Here is a 19,442-nt window from a genome sequence, read left to right on the forward strand (position 1 = left end):
TCATCTGGGTTTTCTTCCTCAATCTTGACTGGAAGTCACAAACAGCACAGATGGCTAGTAACACTTTGAAAACCTTCCCAAGTCTCCTGCACTCTGACAAGGGTCAGCGGGGCACGCTGTCCGATGCTCAGTGTCAAGGCTGCGGAGGGTGGGCTCCGGACCTGACGACCCAGCAGGGGAGAAAGGGAGAAAGGGGAGGGGGCACAGGGGACCCTCGCGGGTGGAACAAGGTGGGTCAGATCTGGGGTTTAGCATCCGTTAATCAGGAAGGAGGGCCTCTGGGCCAAACAGTCTGGCTGGAAGAGCCCCTAGGGGAGGAAAAAAACATGGCACACTGAAGAATGAGCAAGTAAGAGCAATAAGAACTGCAGAGAGTCAGCAGCTCACAGCGACCCCGTGTTTTCTGGTTACAAGGTGCCTCCTTGTGTGTCCTCTTTAGGAAATCCCAAAGTCCCTGCGACATGGAAAGAGTTACTCAGGTTGCAGGTGACAAGACTGAGGTTTGCCTGACTTACCCAGGATCTCACAGCTGGATGGGAGACTCCCAAGGGTGGCAGCTCCTGCCAGAGGGTGCTGCCCAGGGCCACTCGGGGGCCACAAAGCAGGGCCAGCCCTCCTTCAACACTGGACCCTGACCTCCAAGTCTGTTCCCAGGTCACCTTGGCCAGTTGCAGAGAAATCTCCCGCACACGCCCACCGGAAGTCACCCACCTTGGTGAGGGGATGGTTCTAGACAGAGTCCCTGCAGAAGTTTTCTGGTTCAGCTTAGATCTAGAAGCCCTCAGGGGAGCTGTCAGAGTTTGAGGAAGTCACAGAGAGGCAAAAACTTCAGCCCATGAGATTTGTGGTTTGGGCCTGACTTTTTTTTTCCCCCTTAACAGAATTATAATTTTTAAAAATTGTGGCAAAAAAGTCGTAGCATAAAATTCACCATTTTACTGATTCTTATGAGTGCATTTCAGCAGCAGTAAGCAATCATCATCACCCTCCATAGTCAGAGCATCTTCATCTTCCCAGATGGAAACTCTGTCCCCATTAAACACTAACTCCCCATCGCCCTGCCTCAACTCCTGGTAACCACAGTTCTACTTTGCGTCTTTACGAATTTGATGATCCTCACTGCTTCATGCAAGTGAAATCGCACAGTATTCGTCCTTCTGGGTCTGGCTTGTCTCACTTGTCATAGTGTCTTCAAGGTTCATCCGGGTCCTATAAACCACACCGTGTATCCTTCCATTCGTCCAGGGACGCTTGGATTGCTGCTGCTTGGGGGCTGTTGTGAGTAATGTTGCTCTGAGCCTGAGGGGACTGGCTGGCCTTTTGTTTTCTCCCGCCCTTGTGTGCTGCTGTAGGTTGTTTCAGGTGTACACACAAGCATTTATAGCCCTGATCGCTACCCCAGGGCAACTCTGAAGCAAGGTGTAAAACAAAACCCTCTGCTCAATGCCCTCCCAAACTATTCACCTGCCAGGTGTTGGCACTCCTGGCTTGGCAACATGTAGCCCTGAGGTCGCCTCTTGGAGTTCATGGCCAAGCATTCTAGAATGGCCCCAGGGCATAAGCCAAGATTATATTCACTGCCATCAGGTGAAGACTTATTCCAGCATCCTCGTAGGCCTTCTTGAAGCCCACAGGGCCATCCTCTAGAAGACATGGCATTTGGGGCCCTGCCAAATGTTCCTGATCTGCCAGGAAACTAGACACCCACCAGTCACCATCTCGTTTACAAGATGCTCTCAAAAGCATGGAGACAGGTTTCAGATGTGCTCCAGAGTTCTGTGTGTGCGTGCTAAGTCGCCTTAGTCATGTCCGACTCTTTGAGACCCTAGTCCTTCTGATTTCATAAAATGAAAACATCTTTAAAGCAGGAGCTTTTACTTAAACCTAAGAGTTTCTTCTGATTAATCTTTCTCCAATAAAAGCCCTCTTGACATTAAATGCAAATTTGCTAGATAGAGCAAGATTTCACCCAAAGGAAATTAAAGATGCTTACCTATCTTTTTTCCCCCCACCAAACCCTCAGAGTAACTAAGGGAGATGAGATTGTTGCTAGGATGCTTCCCATCCAAGAATACATGCCCTGCATCCTGGCCCCCGCCTCCCCGAGTGTGCTGTCTCTGTCCTCCCACCCCCACCGCAAGTCTGACAGCACTCTGTCACACTGACCCATGCCAGGGGACATACACTCACCAGCAGGGCGTGTCGAGGGCCCTCGCGGTGGACACCCCGCTCCCCTCAGCTGTCCTCCCAGCTGTCCAGGTGTCCCCGAGGCCCGGAGAGTCACTTCAGGCCGAAGTTCTACTTCCTTTCACCATTCACATTCAAAGCTGCAAAGGTAGTTTTGCTTTGCCTTTTTTTTTTTTTTTTCTTTTAAAAGAGAGGAAGAAAGCAATCAGATGAGGGAGGGAGATGAAGCCTGCACCTCAGCATGAGTCACTGAATCAAAGTTCAACAACCACATGCAAAACACACTCCGTGAGGGCAGGGCTGGGGCAGATGAAAGTGTGAGCTCTCCGCCTCCCCCCACCCCTGCCCTCGTCAGTGGACACGGTGGACGCGGCAGCTCCAAGTTCCCACTTGGGCCGGCAGCTGAGAAGAGCATCTGATCCTAGATGCTTCTTAGGAGGGTGGGGGCTCACAACTTTATACACAAAATTGCAAGTTACACAGAGCCAAGGCGGGGGCGGGGCAGGGACAGAACCTGAGTGCATGGGCTTGTGGGCATTTCCCTGCCATCACAGGGGTCCCAGGCAGGCCACAAAGTCCTTCTTGCTGGAGGAGCAGGGCACTGGCCTCTGTCAGGACATTATACGGGCCTGGGCTTCCCTCTCTGTGGCCTCACATGGGGTGGGCGGTTTCTTCTCTCACAATGGCCAGAGGAGCCTGACCCCAGCATCCTGCGACCCCAGCATCCTGCGACCCCAGCATCCTGAAGCCCAGTTTGCTGCAGCCTCAGAAGGTACAGGCAACAGACCCCAAGCTCTGTGATTATTTCCAGCATTGGGGGATGCTCATCAGAGGAAAGAACACAAGCAAACCCCACAGCAACCCACCTGCACAGCAAATACCAATGTCCCTAATGTGACCAGTCCAGAAATATACAGTGATCCAGTTAGTCAAGCTGAGTTTAGAGCCTGGGAGTCAGTGCTGAGGAAATAAGAAAGCCACAAGTTATCAGACTTTTGATGCTCTGCTTTCTTTATTTCCCATCTGTGCCACACAGAAGATGAGAGGCAGTCTGCAATATTAAGGCACGTATAGAATGGATGTGAGAGTTGGACTGTGAAGAAAGCTGAGCGCCGAAGAATTGCTGCTTTTGAACTGTGGTGTTGGAGAAGACTCGAGAGTCCCTTGGACTGCAAGGAGATTCAACCAGTCCATTCTGAAGATCATTCCTGGGTGTTCTTTGGAAGGAATGATGCTAAAGCTGAAACTCCAGTACTTTGGCCACCTCATGTGAAGAGTTGACTCATTGGAAAAGACTCTGATGCTGGGAGGGATTGGGGGCAGGAGGAGAAGGGGACGACAGAGGATGAGATGGCTGGATGGCATCACCGACTTGATGGAAGTGAGTTTGAGTGAACTCCGGGAGTTGGTGATGGACAGGGAGTCCTGGCGTGCTGCAATTCATGGGGTCGTAAAGAGTCGGACACGACTGAGTGACTGAACTGAACTGAATAGAATGGAGAAGTACAGTGGGGAGGGGGTGAGGGATAAATTAGGAGTTTGGGATTAACATAAACACACTACTATGTTTAAAATAGACAGCTGGTGGGAATTTGCTGTATGACTCAGGGAGCTCAAACCCAGGCTCTGTGACAACCTAGAGGGGTAGGATGGGGTGGGAGGTGGGAGGGAGCTTCAGGAGGGAGGGGATGTAAGTATACCTATGGCTGATTTGTGTTGTATGGCAAAAACCAACACAATATTGTAGAGCAATTGTCCTTCAATTAAAAATAAATAAATTGAGATGTTTAAAAAATAAAATAGATAACTAAAAAAGATCTACTGTATAGCACAGTATACAAAATACTCAATATTTTGTAATAACTTATGAAAGAAAAGAATCTGAAAAACAAATTTGTGTGTGGGTGTAACTAAATTACTTTGCTAAACAACTGAAACTAATACAACATTGTGAATCAGCTATACTCCAATTCTTTTTAAATGATGAAAAGTCATACAATTTTTTAAAAGTTTTTAATAATTAAAAAACAAAAACTATAGTCAGAAACCAGTCAAAGAAAAAAAGAACATTATACTAGAACCTAGGTTAAAACAGTCACTTCACTTGAGCACTGATCCTAGCTTTGAAATTTGGGACACAATGGATTTTCTAAAAACAGCTATGATTTGTTCACCCCTCCAGTACATTTGGGGGCTTCCCTGGTGGCTCAGACGGTAAAGCATCTGTCTGCAATGCAGGAGACCTGGGTTCAGTCCCTGGGTTGGGAAGATCCCCTGGAGAAGAAAATGGCAGCCCACTCCAGTACTCTTGCCTGGAAAATCCCATGGACGGCAGAGCCTGGTAGGCTACTGTCCATGGGGTCGCAAAGAGTCAGACACGACTAAAGGATTTCACTTTCACTTCCAGGATATTTGCTAAGTTTCCATCAGTTTCCTAATCCCCACAACAACTCTACAGCACAGGAAATATTCTTCCCAGTTTTGAGATGAGGTCATCAGTATTGAAGGGCTTCCCAGGTGGTGCTAGTGGTAAAGAAGCCACCTGCCAATACAGGAGACACAAGCAACATGGGTTCAACCCCTGGATCGGGAAGTTCCCCTGGAGGAGAAAATGGCAACCCACTCCAGTATTCTTGTCTGGGGAATTCCATGGACAGAAGAGCCTGGGTGGGCTATAGTTCATGGGGTTGTAGATAATCAGACCCGACACCGCACACACACACACACACACACACACACACACAGAGCAGTGTTGAGAAAGGGTAACTAAACTGCCCAAATTCACTCAGTAAGTGGTTTGAGTCAAGAGTCAAACCCAGGGCCATCAGGCTCCAAAATACACCCTTTATCTGGCCGTGTGTAGCCTCTCAGCTCTCAAACACCTAGTAAAGCATGCTCGGTTTTCAAGAGAAATAAAGATATTCCTGGTAGGAAATTTTGGGAGAAATCTAAGTCCTTATGTTGAGTGAGGTATCAGATAATATTTTCAACTCAAGTCCTGTAGAAGATGCGTGCATGTATGCTAAGTCCCTTCAGTTGTATTAGATTCTTTGCTGCCTCCATGAGCTGTCACCCACCAGGCTCCTCTGTCCATGAGATTCTTCAGGCAAGAGTACTGGAATGGGTTGCTATGCTCTCCTCCAGGGGATCTCCCCAACCTAGGGATTGAACCCATGTCTCTAACATCTCCTGCATTGGCAGGCGGGTTCTTTACCACTAGCCCCACCTGGGACATCGTAGTAGATGCTGGGGCATCAAGTGCCCATTCTTCCCTGGAAGCCTCTGTCCAAGAGGTGGTAGTGTACCTCAGTGCAGGGAAGGGTTTCTGTGTGGAAATGACCTGATGTTGTCCAGGAGCCTTGTTCTCTGACTGTCTGGCCGAATAAAGCCACAGAACTCAGAGCTAATCACTGCCAATGGGTTCCTTGGACTCTCTTGCCCAAATACCAGATTCTGAGGTGCAATATTTCTATGTACAGGATAGCAACCAGTCAAGGAAGGAATTCTTTGCAGAGGTTGCCAGGTGCCACCATGCTGCGCACTTAACAAAAGATGAACCTGAGTAATGAAATTTCTAAATCCTGATCTGTATCAGTCCAGGGTGATGGACACCTCTGCACAGGTCAGGCAACACAGTGGCCAGCAGCAAAAGCAAAAAAGACGTTAGAACCTGCTCAACTATCAGGCAAGTCAGCATTTTTTTGGCAGAGACCCCAGAATTCTGTGTCTGAAATCTCAAAAGACATTATGTAGACCTGAAAAACAGCTACTCTGTGGTCTTCATAAGAAACGAACCACCATCTGGTGTCTTTATGGTATCTGATTTAGAGAAAACTCATCTTGGTTTCTCCACAACTGAAATGACTTAGCTGCTATGACTTTCAGAAGTTGAAAGAGTCGAACCACTGTTTAGCTAGCCTGTGTGCGTGCATGTTCAGTCATGTCCAGCTCTTTGTGGCACCATAGATTGTGGCCCGCTAGGCTCCTCTATCCATGGTATTTCCCAGGCCAGAATGCTGGAGTGGGTTGCCATTTCCTCCTCCAGGGGATCTTCCAGGCCCAGGGATTGAACCCACAGTTTCTCCCTAATTGTAACCTGCTAGAGGTTACAGAGGTTACTCAATATGCCAGCAAATTTGGAAAACTCAGCAATGGCCACAGAACTGGAAAAGGTCAGTTTTCATTCCAATGCCAAAGAAAAGCAATACCAAAGAATGCTCAAACTACCACACAATTGTACTGATCTCACACGCTAGCAAAGTAATGCTCAAAATTCTCCAAGCCAGGCTTCAATAACAAGTGAACCGTGAACTTCCAGATGTGTAAGCTGGCTTTAGAAAAGGCAGAGGAACCAGAGATCAAATTGCCAACATCCACTGGATCATCGAAAAAGCAAGAGAGTTCCAGAAAAACATCTACTTCTGCTTCATTGACTACCCTAAAATCTTTCACTGTGTGGATCACAATAAACTGTGGAAAATTCTGAAAGAGATGGGAATATCAGACCACCTGACTTGCCTCTTGAGAAACCAATATGCAGGTCAGGAAGCAACAGTTAGAACTGGACATGGAACAACAGACTGGTTCCAAATAGGAAAAGGAGTACGTCGAGGCTGTATATTGTCACCCTGCTTGTTTACCTTATATGCAGAGTACATCATGAGAAATGTTGGGCTGGAGGAAGCACAGGCTGGAATCAAGATTGCCGAGAGAAATATCAATCACCTCAGATATTCAGATGACACCACCCTAATGGCAGAAAGCAAAGAACTAAAGAGACTTGATGAAAGTGAAAGAGGAGAGTGAAAAAGTTGGCTTAAAGTTCAACATTCAGAAAACTAAGATCATGACATCTGGTCCCATCACTTCATGGCAAATAGATGGGGAAACAATGGAAACAGTGACAGACTATTTTCTTGGGCTCCAAAATGACTGCTGATGGTGACTGCAGCCATGAAATTAAAAGATGCTTACTCCTTGGAAGAAAAGTTATGACTAACCTAGGCAGCATATTAAAAAGCAGAGACATTACTTTGCCAACAAAGGTCCATCTAGTCAAAGCTGTTGTTTTTCCAGTAATCATATATGGATGTGAGAGTTGGACTATAAAGAAAGCTGAGTGCTAAAGAATTGATGTTTTTGAACTGTGGTGTTGGAGAAGACTCTTGAGAGTTCCTTGGACTGCAAGGAGATCCAACCAGTCCATCCTAAAGAAAATCAGTCCTGAATATTCGTTGGAAGGACTGATGTTGAAGCTGAAACTCCAATAGTTTGGCCACCTGATACAAAGAAGTGACTCATTTGAAAAGATCCTCATGCTGGGAAAGATTGAAGGAGGGAGGAGAAGGGGATGACAGAGGATGAGATGGTTGAATGGCATCACTGACTCAACTGACATGAGTTTGAGTAAACTCTTGGAGTTGGTGATGGACAGGGAGGCCTGGTGTGCTGGAGTTCATGGGGTCACAAAGAGTCGAACACGACTGAGCAACTAAACTGAACTGAGAGGTTACAGTTTTAGTTACTGCATCGTTGACCCCAAACTAGACTCTGCCCAGGAGACAATGAAAAAAGAACAGCAGCTTCCCACTTGCAGCAGTAACTTGGGCCCTTGTTTACATGTCTCCAGAAGCTATTAGGGGACTTCTCTGGCGGTTCAGTGGTTAAGACTCCGTGCTTCCAGTGGAGGGGCCGTAGGTTCCACCTTAGGTTGGGGAACTAAGATCCCACATGCTGGGTGGCTAAAAAGAAAAAATAAGCTATTAGAGAACAGTGGGACCACGAGTGTCGCACACTTCCCTCTTTTGCTATGCTGAAGATGGGCACGGAGTCTGCCCCGAGGCTATTTTTCCTCCACTCTGGCCCTTTGTGGTGAGAGACAGAGGTCTGTGCTTTCAGGAAGCAGCCTGGAGGTGCTGAGACAGTGGCTCTTAAATGTGGAGTATGGACCCTTTGCAGGGAGGACATAGGAACATGTGGGCAGATGGAGTGGGCTGTTTCAGTGGTTCACAGACCCAGGGCAGAATCCTTGGCTTGGCTGCTCCCTTGTATGAACAGCATCGGTGAACACCAAGAACAGTCTGGATTGTATGATCTGTTTTCTCAGTGAACTAAAACAGTGTAGGTATTTGTCACTCTGGTAGTTGTCACCAGCTTCCTCCCATCGACTCCTCCACTGGCAGTGTGTGGGAGTTCTTTTTTCTCTGTCACCCCACGAAATTTTGAGCCTGTGATTCCTTTTGCTTTTTACCAGCCCGATGTGTGAGACATGGTAAGTCATTTCTCATGGTTGTTTTAACTTTTATTACCCTGATTACAGTGGTAAATAATCCACCAACAATGCAGGAGACACAGGAGACATGGGTTCTGTCCCTGGGTTGGGGAGGTCCCCTGGAAAAGGAAATGGCAACCCACTCCAGTACTCCTGCCTGGGAAATCCCATGGACAGAGGAGCCTGGCAGGCTATGGTCTAAATGGTCACAAAGAATTGGACATGACTGAGCTCCTTCCGGAGCAGTAAATTAGAGGATTTTTTCACATGCTTACGGAGCATCCAGTTTTCTTCTTTTTTTCCTCTATTGACCATGCGCCTACCATGTAGTCTTTTTCTTATTAGTTGGTATTGATCTTCAGGTATTCTTCATACCAATCCTTTCTCTTTCGGTAACTTTCAGCTCCCAGTCAAATGCTTGTCTTTTTAGCTTTGTTTATGATGTTTTGAGACCTGTGGATGTCTTTCCTTTCATGGAGCCAAAACTTGTTTTTTCCTTTTTCACTTCTGATTTTTGAATCTTGTTTAAGAAGTCCTCCCTTATCCTGAGACTGTAAAGATATTTTCCTATATTATCTCTAAAGTTTGTAAGTTTCCCTTTTTTGTGATCAGAAATTTTATGATGATGTGGAATTTTTTATAAATGGTATGAGAAAAGATCTAAGCTTATCAGGATAGCCAGTGTGGTGTCATGAACTTGAAGTCAGACTGCCCTGCCAATTATTAGCCATGTAACCTGGAGCAAATTATTTAGCCTCCCTGTGCCTCCATTTCCTCATATGTAAAGTAGGGAAAAGAACCGTACCCACCCAGGGCTTCCCTGGTGGTCTAGTGGTTAAAACTCTACACTGCCAATGCAGGGGGTGCAGGTTTGTTTGTAAGGGATCTAGGACTCCATGTGCCATGCAGGGCAGCCAAAAGATAGAGAAAAATGAAAACAAACAGTAATCATAAAGAAAACGGTTAGGGCATTCCCTGGTGACCCAGTGGCTAGGACTTTGTCCTTTCACAGCAGTGGCCTGGGTTCAATCCTAGGTCGGGGAACTGAGAGCCCATTAGTCACGTGGCCTAGCCAAAAAAATAAATAAAAATAAAATGGTCAATAATAAATAATGCTTTAAAAAATAATTGATTACAACTATCTCATCAGGATATCCTGAGAATTTAATTAATGCACATAGAGTGCTTAGAACACTGCTCGGCATCGAGTAAGTCCTTAATAGTTAGCTGTTATTATTACGAGCACTAACTTTTATGAAGATAGGATAACTAGAACTTGTAATGGAAAGTTTAGGACCCAGGGAACACCACAAAACTGCCAGGACTACAGAGACAAGCAGAACAACATTCTGGACCTTCAGCAGCCACGTGTACACCCACAAACCCACACAGAAGCAAGTGGGAAAGGCGCTCTCATTGTTTTTTTGCTTAGGCAATAATCTAACCAGTTATTATTGGCTTTGCACAACAATCTATCTTAAAGCAGTTGTGCGTTTAAAACGATTTTTGTTTATTAAAATCTACCTTCTCTGAGTTCCACCTGAGGTGTTACCATAAACAACTGCAGGGATCAAGGCAATAAGAACATTGCTAAATTCATTTCAATTTCATTTCACACTGCCCACCAGCCTGAGAACATAAACACCAACTAAATAAAGTTTCTGCCCCTTAGTGACATGAGTTTCAACAAAGAGGGCCAGTCACTGTAAACATTAGTGTGAGGCAGACCTGCGTGCGTACATGCTCAGTCATTTCAGTCACGTCTGACTCTTCGCCACCCCATGGACGATAGCCTGCCAGGCTCCTCTGAATCTCCATGGAGATTCTCCAGGGAAGAATACTGGAGTGGGTTGCCAGGCCCTCCTCCAGGGGATCTTCCTGACCCAGGGTTTGAACCCATGTATCCTATGGCTCCTGCACTGCAGGTGGATTCTTTACCACAGAGCCACCAGGGAAGCCCAAAGCAGACCTAGATGAAAGCAACCTTACTACCACTGATGTTTCAGGCTGGAGAGTTCTTTGCTGTGAAGGCTGCCCTGTGCAGTGTAGGATGGCAGCCAGCCTCTACCCACTCCATACCAGTGGCACAACCCTCCATGCGGTGACAACTAAAAATGTGCCCAGACATTGCAGAGTGGCTCCTGGGGGTAAAATCTCCCCTGATTCAGAAGTGCTGGATCAGAGGTCCCATCAAAGGGGAAGTGCTGACTGCATGAGGGGCAGAGGAGGCCTTGTAGAGGAAAGGGTGGCTTGGTGGACTTTGAAGGAGAGTCTGAAGTGTCCTGGGAGAAGGCTGGGTTCTTTGGAACATTTCAGATGGAGGGAAACCCAGGCAGAGGCTCAGAGGGATAAGAAGCATGACTGACACTGTGGCTGAGGTTCACAGAACAACTCAACTCGGGAGGAACTGAGCAAGCTTTGTTTGTTTGTTTAGAAAGCATTTTCATTTTTAAAAAATAACAATTAATTGAATCATTAATATGTTTTTCACACATGGGTAGTTTTGTTGCGATTTCCTCTTCTGGGTCCTCATGAAGTCACCAGGTTGGGAAAACTGAGTCTCAGAGTGCTCAAGGTTATCAAGAGAGGGGCCTGGCCTTTAAAAGGTCATCTAGCCCTTGAAGCATCTCAGACCTGCTTACCAACCAACAGTAAGAAAAGTAACAATTTTCCAGGGTGCTGTCTGACGGACTATTCTTTCTCCAACCTCTGTTACCGAATACACTGTCCTGTTGTTTAGTATCTGAGTCGCTGACTGAGGGCTGGAGACTGTCTCTACTGAGACTGTGAGACTACGTCTAGGTAATTAAAGCAAGTTGGCATTTTGAAAAGTTCCCTAATCTGCCGCAACCACAGTTTCAGTTGAAGTTGACTTTGGAGAACCCGCTTTCTCTGGAGTCCATAGTTCTCTCACAAAAAGCCTTGAAGGAAGTATGAGATGGTCTCACACGCTAGTCATTGTGAGGAAGAGAGACCATGAGCCAACAGGTGTGAAGTTAATGGGAAACGGGCAGAGCAACCCAGGTTAATGGCACCGGAGGAGGGATGATAGCTGCGTTAAGGTCAGGTATTCGCCGTGGCTGATGACGGCGCATTAGAAGTGGTCGCCTTTGAACACTTGCAACACACTTTGCAACACACTCTGCAACATACTCTGCATCTGGAAGCTTGCTCTCGAGGGCTCAGCGCTGTACCCTTGCAGCAGCGTCTTTGCTGGCCTCTGGCCTAAGTGCTGCAGAAGCTTTTCTTGAATGTGGTAAATACCTCACCCCCGGCAGTGTGTTGAAACGATATATTCCAAAAAGATAGTGTCCAAATGGCCTACCCTCCAATATCTGTGAATGTGATTTTATTTGGACATAGAGTCTCTGCAGAGATAATCAAGCTGACTTGCTATCAGACTGGATGAGGGTGGCTGTGGCATCCCGTGACTAGCGTCTTTATAAGAGAAAAGGTTTGGATCGAGAGACCCAGAAGAGCCACAAGGAAGAAGGCCAGGTGAAGAGAAGCAGAGATAGGCGTGACGCAGCTGTGAGTCAGGTCCACACCTGAAGCTAGGAGCAGAGGCGCGAAGATTCTTCCCTGCAGCCTTCAGAGGGAACACAGCCCTGCTGATCCTTTGCCTCTGGACTTCAGGCCTCCAGATCTGTAAGCATCAACGCATGTTGTTTTGGTGTTTTGTTTTGTTTTAATTTTTGTAATTATTTATTTTAACTGAAAGAAGTATGACTTGTTTTAAGCCATCCAGCTGGTGATACCATGTGATGGCAGCCCTAGGAAATGAGTAACCCCCGCACCGCCTTCCCTCAGAGCCTTCAGCCGAGGTCACCATGGACTCCACTAAGCTCACTGCTCCTATGCAGCAGGAGGATAAGAAGGGGCCAGAGCGAGGCCCTGGGCGCAGCGGCTGGCAGCCAGTCGAGGAGCGGCTGAGTGCATGTGCTTCTGCCTGCCCTGCTCCTGCACACGCCCGGGGTGTGCCGCGAGAAGACAGCTGAGAGAAGCCTGAAGGTCAAGCAGGGAAGCCCGTGACATCCTTTCCCATAAGCATATGCTCGGGGGGAAAGGCCACGAGTGTGTGTCTTTGGTTTATTTTCAGAGAATGAGTAGTAGATAATTATCAACACAATAATGAAACACCACTTACGATAAAGTTACAAATACATACTGCCATCAGCTGAGATGGCAGAATCTGTGGGGCCAGTCTCCTCCTGAGGTGAGGCACTATCCTGTGTGTCAGATGTGCAAAGATGAATCTGGGCAGTTCCAGGCTAGCCCTCTGCACACATCCCACCAACACAGCACCAAGTGAGTACCGCAAAACTGGGGCTGCGGGGGCGGGGGGCAGTCTCCATTCCAACCCTACACCAGATCCAAGTTTCATTCAAAGTATGTCGAGCTCCCACCATTCCAAAGATATCTGAAGTGTGTTCTGTAATGTCCAATGAGTGATTATGTCACTAAGATAGTATGACTTTTACAGTTGTTACTGTGTGGCCCATTCCACATTCCAGCACTGCACCGACCTGGATAACAAACACAGAAGGTGTCACGTTATTCATCGTCTCCTCTGGGAAGCCCGCTTTGGTGTAAATCTGGATTGGGGGCTGTGTGTCGATAGATGGCAAATGAGTCACGTGCAAGGCCATCCGAGGAACTTGGTGCCAACCCTTGAGTAACTATATATAACTGCCAGAGTGACTTTTTCAAAAGTCCAGGTGACTTTTTCAACTGCCTTTGTTAGACATATATTCTGCTTTTCCTCTGTCTGGAAAGCAAGTCTCAGTTTCACATTCAGCTCACTCCCCTCACCTTTCCATGCTCTCTACTTGTGGCGCTCGCTTCAGCCAGACCACCATATTACTCTCCCTCTTGCCTGTCTGTTTTGGTTTTATTTTTGGCTGCGGCAGTTCTTAGGTGTGGCATGCGGAACCTTTAGCTGTGGCATGCGGGATCTAGTTCCCTGACCCGGGCCCTCTGCTTTGCCAGTGTGGAGCCTTAGCTACTGGACCACCGGGGAAGTCCCCCTCTTGCTTTTTGAGTCATTTTCTGACTTGGAATCCCAAAGTTCTCTTCTCCAGATCACACTGCCTGGAGGAAACAAAATTAAACAAAAAATTTTCTCTCTTTCAGGAACCAGAGGTCGTTGTGGTCTTGTTCTAGATCCACAACAACAAAACAGCACTTTTCTAACTTCTCATTTTATCCAAGCTCTCTTGCTCATAAGTTACCATATTTTTGATCTTTTAGGTATTTTCAGCATCCCCGTGTCCTAGGTAAAAATAATAGCAATACAACCTTGTAATTGCACATAAAACATCTCTCTAAAACTCTGCCCAGCTGCCTTTTTAACGTGCAAGGAGAGGAAGCAAAAATAAAATTAAACCTAATTAGCAGTTCTGGGTAAGTAAGATAGGGTAAGAAGAAAGAGTCTGTCCCATTAGAAAGAATAATTGAGGTTACTTGCTTTTAAAAAGGGGCAATTTTGAAAATTAAGGGGATCTCCATATTCTATCATTTAACAACAGGAAGCACAAACTTCTCTAAAATTTCCCATCAAAACATGGTTTCATAGCAACAGCCACTGAAAGGTAAGTCTTCTGTGATTTCGATTTTACTATCTGTAATATATTCTTTGTGACTCAGTCTTGATGCAAGTAAGAAATGTCAAACTTGAGACTGAAAACTTTATGATGAGTGGAAAAGATAGGTATGAAATATATCTTCAGTAACTAAAAAGCAACTAATACATTAAGAGACATTAGTGAAAGTATGGACCTACTTAAAGTTTCTCTTCTTTTAGCCTTTAATAGTTCTACTCAAAATCTTTGAAAATTCAACTGGTAAGGGAGATCAAATCTGAAACTTGACAGCAAAGTTATAAGTAATGAGCAATTTTAGTCTCATAATGGCTATTTTTCCCTCTGAAAGATAAAAATATATACCTATAGCTACTTTTTTAAAGAAAAGTAAGATATTACTGGAGCTTGACCTAAGAGTTCACCTAATACCTAGAGAAGCAAAACAGAAGCAGGAAACACGGTTACTTTACCCTAGATGTTAGTCGTAGCAACATGGCACCATGATAGCCTTGTATCGAGTCAAGGAGACTTGATGGACATTCTATTTAGAGGTCACTACCATTAAAAACAGTTTCTGATTAATAGGACTTAGTGTTTCCAAACACACATCTTTGCTAAAACTAGAGTCTTTCATAACTAAAATATCATCTGTGGCAATTAAGGATAGCTTTTCCTTGAAACAATAGGTTCAGAAATTTTTACTACTTTTATTTTTCCCACCGAACCTACTGAATTCAAATTTCAGTTGTCAGTTATTGCTTCTCAAGGCTCCTGTCATAGTCAATCATCATTTCTTTCTTGCTCATTCATTCTTTCAGAACAAATTTAGAATCTTACCTTTCTATATTCAAGATGATAGTTTTTCATGCAATGTCTATACAGCTTTCTTCTATTGATGCCTAAGAATTACATATGCTACCAGAGAGACACCTGCTCTTAGCAGTATGCTGCTGCTGCTGCTAAGTGGATCCAGTTGTGTCTGACTCTGTGTGACCCCGTAGACTGCAGCCTACCAGGCTCCTCTGTCCTTGGGATTCTCCAGGCAAGAACGCTGGAGTGGGTTGCTATTTCCTTCTCCAATGCATGAAAGTGAAAAGTGAAAGTGAAGTCGCTCAGTTGTGTCTGACTCTTCGCGACCCCATGGACTGCAGCCTACCAGGCTCCTCCGTCCATGGGAGTTTCCAGGCAATATGCTGCTGCTGCTGCTGCGAAGTCGCTTCAGTCGTGTCCGACTCTGTGCGACCCCATAGATGGCAGCCCACCAGGCTCCCCCATCCCTGGGATTCTCCAAGCAAGAACACTGGAGTGGGTTGCCATTTCCTTCTCAATGCGTGAAAGTGAAAAGTGAAAGTGAAGTCGCTCAGTCGTGTCCGACCCTCAGCGACACCATGGACTGCAGCCTTCCAGGCTCCTCCGTCCATGGTATTTTCCAGGCAAGAGTACTGGAGTGGGGTGCCATTGCCTTCTCCGTCCAGGCAGTATAGTTGCCTGGATATTCTGAACTGTAACACCTCCATTCCCCTCTTGCTACTCTCTGTAAAACATCCATATGCCAGATAAATCAAGATAAGTTATGGCAATCGCACTTTAAGTGAACTGATGAGACTGTAAGACAGTTGGGGGAATTTCCTCAAGACTGAAAATATATGAACAAAATGATAAGTTAACCACCAGCCATGAAAGTAGAGCTCTGGGGACTAAGGGCCTCAGGCCACATGATTTTCACATGAAGGGCTCTCCATCAGAGAAGGACTAGGCCGGGGTGGCGGAGGGGGTGGGGGAATCTGCAAGCATCTTCCCAGCTCTGCAAGGATGGAAATGGAGACAGATCATAATAACAGATTTATTTCCCTTGATATTTTGTATACTCTATGTTTTATGGTTCAAAATTACACTGTGTATGCACATGGAAATTGTAAGCCAAGAAATTAAAGTGGCCCTAGGTGACAGCATCACCTGAAGACTAAAAAACAAATGTAAATCTCTAGAGAAAAGCATCCTCAGTTTAGATACCTTCAGTTCAGTTCAGTCGCTCAGTCATGTCCGACTCTTTGTGACCCCATGAATTGCAGCACACCAGGCCTCCCTGTCCATCACCAACTCCCGGAGTTCACTCAGACTCACGTCCATCGAGTCAGTGATGCCATCCAGCCATCTCATCCTCTGTTGTCCCCTTCTCCTCCTGCCCCTAATCCCTCCCAGCATCAGAGTCTTTTCCAATGAGTCAGCTCTTCGCATGAGGTGGCCAAAGTACTGGAGTTTCAGCTTTAGTATCATGCCTTCCAAAGAAATCCCAGGGCTGATCTCCTGCAGAATGGACTGGTTGAATCTCCTTGCAGTCAGAGTCCCAAATTACATTAAAAAAAAAAAAATCAGAAACACATAAAAAAGAAGCCACTACATATAAGTTAGCAGAAAAAAACTAAAGATTCAAATTCTCAAAAAATTTAAATGGGAAGCTATGTAGCAGCAGTTAATTTGTTTTTATGGCCAGTTTTCCAGGTGGCACTGGTGGTTAAGAACCCGTCTGCCAATGCAAGAGATATGAGAGGCAAGTTTTGATCTCTGGGTCAGGAAGTTCCCCTGGAGAAGGAAATGGCAACCCACTCCAGTATTCTTGCCTGGGAAATCCCATGGAAAAAGGAGCCTGGTGGGCTACAGTCCATAGTGCTGCAAAGAATCAAACATGACTGAGGCGACTTAGTATGCACATGCAAGGAAATATCAAAGGTTGTGCTTCAGAAAAATGGAAAATGATACTATGTGGAAGATCTGAGATGCAAGAAGAATGGAGGGTAAAAGAAATGATTAACATATGGGTAAATCTAACAGTTACCTGTATAAAAACGGTAATAACAATACAGACTAAATCACAAGCTGAGACCAAAACACGGGAGGATTATAGCACAAAATTAGAAAAGCGGTGATTTTAACTTTAAAGATGTCTAATATCTTCAAAATATCACCTTACATTTTAAGTATGGATGGGAAATTCAAAGGCAATTCCCCAGGACAAAGAAGATGAGGAGGAAGAGGGCAGAATATTTTTTAATGTTTAAAATTAATCCAAAAGAAAATGAAGGGAAAACAAAAACCCAAAAAAGCACGAGATAAGGTGGTAGGAATAAATCCAAATACATTAGTAAATAATCAGGATTAAACTCATCAGTTACGATCAGATTAAACATAATCCATTTTGCTATGTGCTTTTTCTGAGACACTAAAACATTAGGATCAAGTAAGACAAAATTAAAAGGGCAGTAAAAAAAATCAGCTAGGTGTACTGCAAGTATCTTCACATTAACTGAAAACATCAATGAAAACAAAACATTTACAGAAAGACAAAGTAACAAAAATGAATAAACTCTGAGAGTAACAGAAAAGCTAAGAATTCTATAATCACTGAAATCTAATCATTAGTTAAATTTTCTCACTAAAGAAATGCTAAGGTCAATTTTGTAGGCTCCCTCTATCCAACATTCAAGGAAGAGCTATTTCAATCTTTCTCTTCTATTTAATAGAAAAAAAGGGAACAGTCACAAACTTACTCTATAACGTGGACATCAAATCCAGTTAAGAATAAAAGAGAAAAGGAAGATTATAGGAAAGTTTTATCACAGTACTAGAAATTTTAGCCAGCAAGCACTATACGAATACCACTGTCACTTATTGTCCATATAAAAGACCCAAGAAAACCATACAAATTTTAAATATAAGACTTGTAGTAAAATGGCTGGATATTTCAGGGATATTTAATCAAAAATATAACTTCTTTGGTCAAGAAACAGAAAAAAATCATTTGTAAGATATCATTTATATTAGAACATAAATGATTAACTAGCAGTAAATCTAACAAAAGATGTTCAAAAGCTTTCTAAAGAAAATTCTAAGAATTAAATGGAGGGGTTTGCTATGTTTGGGCCTCTCAGGTGGTGCAGTGGTAAAGAATCTGCCTGCCAATGCAGGAGATGCCAGAGACTCAGGTTTGATCCCTGGGTTGGGAAGATCCCCTGGAAAAGGAAATGGCAACTCACTCCAGTATTATTGCCTGGGAAGTCCCATGGACAGAGGAGCCTGGTGGGCTACAGTACATGGGGTCGCAAAGAGCTGGACACAACTGAGCACATGCTTGCATACATACATACACACACACACGCACACACACACACACACACGCAGCCTGACTAGGAAGATATATGAAGATATTGTTGCCACAAAGTGATTTACTGTTTGAATATAAATACAGTTGAAGTAGCAACAGAATCCTTTGGGAAACCTAACAAGTTGGTTCCAAATATACAGAAAAAATTCCCACAGCATTGCTAATGAAACAGATGGCTGGGGGGTGGGCAGCGGGTGTGGGCGGGGAGCGAGGGGGTGTTGCTTAAATATCAAGATTTCTTAATAAAGCCATAGAAGTGTAGATATTTAGTTTTCGTGTTGGAATAAACAATAAACCAATGGAACAGAGAGCCCATGAAACAAAACCCACACACAAATCTATAGAAACTTATGACAGATGAATGGGAAATAGATGAACTATTCCTAACAGGTTTTTAAAAAGCATTATTTCCCTCGTGGCTCACTCAGCTGGTAAAGAATCTACCTGCAATGTGGGAGATCCTAGTTCAATTCCTAGGTTGGGAAGATCCCCTGGAAAAGGGAACAGCTACCCACTCCAGTATTCTGGCCTGGAGAATTCCATGGACTGTATAGTCCATGGGGTCACAAACAGTCGGACACAACTGAGCGACTTTCACTTCATAATAGATTTTGGACAACTGATTAGAGCCATATGTTGGAGAGAAAAGTGAATTTAAATCCCTATTATCACACCATACACATACACCCAAACAATTCAATATGGACTGAAAGTAAAAAACAAAACTTTATACTTTCGGAATATAGCAGAGTATCTTTATTAAGGATTTCTTCAACAAAATACAAAAAGCACAAAACATATAGGGAAAGGTTAATAAATTTGACATTAAACTTAAAAATTTGTCTAAAATGCATAACCTAATTTTAATCAAATATCTAGACTTAACTCACAGCTTACAAAAAGTAGAAAGGATGGAGGACACCATGAAGATATCATCAAATAATTTCAGAATGTGGAATATTCTACAAAGCAACTGCCTGAACTCTTCAATGTCATTAAAAAAAAAAAAGTGGCTGGAGTGGAAGGATGGCAGGAAAACTCTAAGATCAAGAGAATAAAATGACAACAACAAGCACTACATGAAGCATGGTTGAGCCTGGGTTTAAAAACAAATCAACATCAAAAAATGACATCCCTGGGACAATGGGAGAAATCTGAGTATGTGCTACACAATATGAGATTGTTGTTTTCAGTGTGACAATACTACCGTGGTTATAGAGGACACTTTGTAGAAAATGCA

The sequence above is a fragment of the Budorcas taxicolor genome, chromosome 9 (assembly GCF_023091745.1).
Source record: "Budorcas taxicolor isolate Tak-1 chromosome 9, Takin1.1, whole genome shotgun sequence".
NCBI lineage: Eukaryota > Metazoa > Chordata > Mammalia > Artiodactyla > Bovidae > Budorcas > Budorcas taxicolor.